The sequence below is a fragment of the Aythya ferina genome (assembly GCF_964211825.1).
Source record: "Aythya ferina genome assembly, chromosome: W".
NCBI classification, from domain to species: domain Eukaryota; kingdom Metazoa; phylum Chordata; class Aves; order Anseriformes; family Anatidae; genus Aythya; species Aythya ferina.
In genome coordinates, this window is record NC_140313.1 from 9,350,409 (window position 1) to 9,353,927 (window position 3,519).

Genomic DNA, 3,519 nt, shown 5'->3' on the forward strand with positions numbered 1-3,519 from the left:
CCTGCTTCCATCGCCATAGCCACATCCACAGGGCATTTGCTGCCATACATGAGACAGCATAGAAAGAAAGTACTGGCAACTTTTCTTGTTCAGAAATCTCTAAGGCCAGTTGGATAGCTTTCACCTCTGCAAACTGAGTTGACTCTCCTCCTTTGACGGCTTCGATGGCTTGTGTGGGACTTTACGCAGAAACTTTCAACCTCTGATGGTTTCCCACAAAATGACCATACTGATCAGTAGACAGAGTATAATGCCTTTCACCTTCTGATAACTCATTATACAAAGGGGCCTTTTGGGCATGAGTCACCTCCTCAGGCAATGCTCAATAATTTCTGCCAGTCCATGATCTCTTCCAGGATTCCTGAGCAGTTAGGGTTCCCTATTCAGCCCATTGCATAATTAATGCTATCTACTCGCTCCACATAGCAGGGGTTGCATGATGGGTGTCTGCAAGGCTGGTGTCTTGCTCCTCACTCTCCTAGCTGCTGTTATGCAGCAGTTTTTTCCCTTCTTAAATATGCTCTCACAGAGGCGCAAACAGCCTTGCTTATTGGCTCAGCTCTGGCCAGGGACAGGTCCCTTGTGGAGCCGTTTGAAACTGGTCCTTATCTAACATGGGGCAGCTTATGGACTCTTCTCACAGAGGCCACCCCTGCAGCCACCTGCTACCAAAACCTTGCCATGTAAACCCAACACAGTGGCTGATGTACCAGGGGGGCATGTAGCCATCCAGAGGGACCTTGACAAGCTGGAGAGTTAGGATGACAAAAATCTCATGAAGTTCAACAAGGGGAAATGCCAAGTGCTGCACCTGGGGAGGAACAACTCCAGGCATCAGCACATGCTGGGGGCCATGCAGCTGGAAAGCAGCTCTACAGAAAAGGAGTCCTGGTACAATTGAAGTTGAACATGATTCTACAGTGTGACTAAGTGTCTGTGCCTCTAAGAAGGCTAATGGCCTTCTTGGCTGCATCAGCCATAGTATGGCCAGCAGGTCAAGAGAGGTGATCCTTCTGCTCTACTCAGAAATGGTGAGGCCGCACCTGGAGTATTGTATCCAGTTCTTGGCCCCTCCAATACAAGAGAGAGCTAGACATTCTCGAAAGAGTCCAGCAGAGGGTTACCAAGATTATCAAGGGACTGGAGTATCTCTCCTATGAAGAGAGGCTGAGAGCTGTTTGCAAAGAGGACAGAGACATGCTCTTTTCAGTGGTGCCCAGGGACAGGAGAAAATGCAGTGGCCAAAAACTGAAACACTGGAGATTTTGTCTAAATATCAGGAAGCGCTTCTTTAATGTGAGGGTGTGTGGTGGTTTTACTTGGGTGGGCAGCTGAGCTCTACCACAACCACTCTCTCACTCCCCCTCCTCAAAGGAAAAGGAGGAGAAAATATGATGAAAAGGGCTCAAGGGTTGAGATAAGGACAGGGAGATTGTTCAACAGTTATTGTGACAGGCAAAACACAATCAGAGTAGGGAGACAGTAAAATTTATTGCCTATTGCTAACAAGCTAGAGAACTGAGAAACAAAGGAAAGGAACCAAAAACGCCTTCCCCCCATCCACTCTCTTCCACCTCCTCCTCACAAGTGATGCAGGGGAATGGGGGTTGCAGTCAGTCTATAGCACTTTGTCTCCGCTGTTCCTTCTTGGTCTCTCTCTCCCTGCTCCAATGTGGATCCTGCATGGGCTTCCCACAGGCAGCATCTCTTCAAGAACTGCTCCAAATATGGGTCCGTACCACGGGGTCCATCCATCAGGACCACATTGCTCCAGCCTGGCTCCCCCACAGGCAGCAGCTCCTGCTAGGTCACCTGCTCCTGAGTGGTCTCCTCTCCACGGGCTACAGGTCTGGCCCAGAATCTGCTCTGGCAGGGGTTCTCCTGTGGTGGTTTTTCTTTGCTAGGCAGCTGAACTCCACCACAACTCCTCTCTCACTCCCCCTCCTCAGAAGAGGGGAAGAAGAAAAGGAAAGGAACAACTCATGGGTTGAGATAAGGATAATTTAATTAAAGGAAAAAATAATTATTAAGGGAAAATTATTAATAATTAAATAATTTAACTAAAGGGAAAAGAGAAAGGGGACAAAGGGAAGAAAAATCAATCAATCAAACAAACAAGCAAAAAAACACAAGCAAAGGCCGTGTGGAAGCACAGAGGAAAGAAAGGAAAGAAATTACTCTCTACTTCCTACCAATGAGTGATGCTTGACCACATCCTTGAAACAGGGCCTCAGTATGCGTAGCCATTGTTCGGGAGGACAGACGTTTTTGACAATGAGAGCCCACCCACCCCCTTTCCCTCCTTTTTCCACCTTTTATTGCTGAGTGTGACATCATATGGTATGGAATATCCCTTTGGTCGGTTTAGGTCAGCTGCCCTGGTGATGTTCCTTCCTCAACTCTTGCCCACCCCCAGCCTGCTGGCTCTTGAGAGGTTGGAAGGAGTCCTGATGCTGTGCCAGTATTGCTCAGCAGTAGAAAAAACATTGGTGTGATACCAGTGCTGTTCTAGCTACAAGTGCAGAGTACAGCACTGTATGGGCTGCTGCAGGGAAAGTTAACTCCATCCCAGGCAGACCCAGTACATCTCCATAGGCCACAGCCTCCTTCAGGGCAGGTCCACCTGCTCCACCATCATCTCCTCCACGGGCTGCAGCATGGAAATCTGCTCCACTGTGGTACACCATGGTCTGCAGAGGGACAACCTGCTGCCTCTCCACAGGCCACAGGGGAACTTCTGCTCCGGTGCCTGGAGCACCTCCTCTCACTCCTTCTTCAGTGACTTTGGTGTCTGCAGGGCTAGTTCTCATGCCTCTCTCTCCCAGCTGCTGCTCTCCAGCATTTTTTATTTTTATTTGTTTTGCCTTTCTTAAATATACTCTCACAGCGGCACAGAAACCATCACTTATTGGCTCGGCTTTGGCCAGTGACGGGCCCTTTATCTAACATGGATCAGCTTCTGGATTTTTCTCACAGAAGCCACACCTATGGCCTCCTGCTAACCAAACCTTACCATGTAAACCTAATCCAGGGTGATGAAGCACTGGAACAGGTTGCCCAGAGAGTTTATGAAGTCTCATTCTGAGACAGGGAACAAGATAGATAAAGGATGTTGATTCTGTAGGTCTTAGCTAGCACAACTGTATGTCAACAACCCCAAAGATAAGGGAGTAAAAGACTGTATGCATAAATAATGGAACCAGCAAGAACTGGCTTGACTGCTGAAGTCTGTCAAAGACTGGAAAGGTTAGAAGTTTAGCAGCAAGGAAGACTTCTGGCCTTCATAAAAAGACCACCAGAGTACGCCAGACGACCACCCAAGGACTCCAGTACGCATGCGAATAAGGGCGGGAACCTATGTTAATGATTCTTCGGAGACTTGATGAATATGCAAAGAGACTTACGGGAAATTAAATGAATATGTATTTGTCCCACTAATATAAGCACACTGTCAGTAACCCTTGGTGTGTGTGTGTTAGGTGGAGCAATCCCCCACACACCCAGCGCCGTAATAAAGAA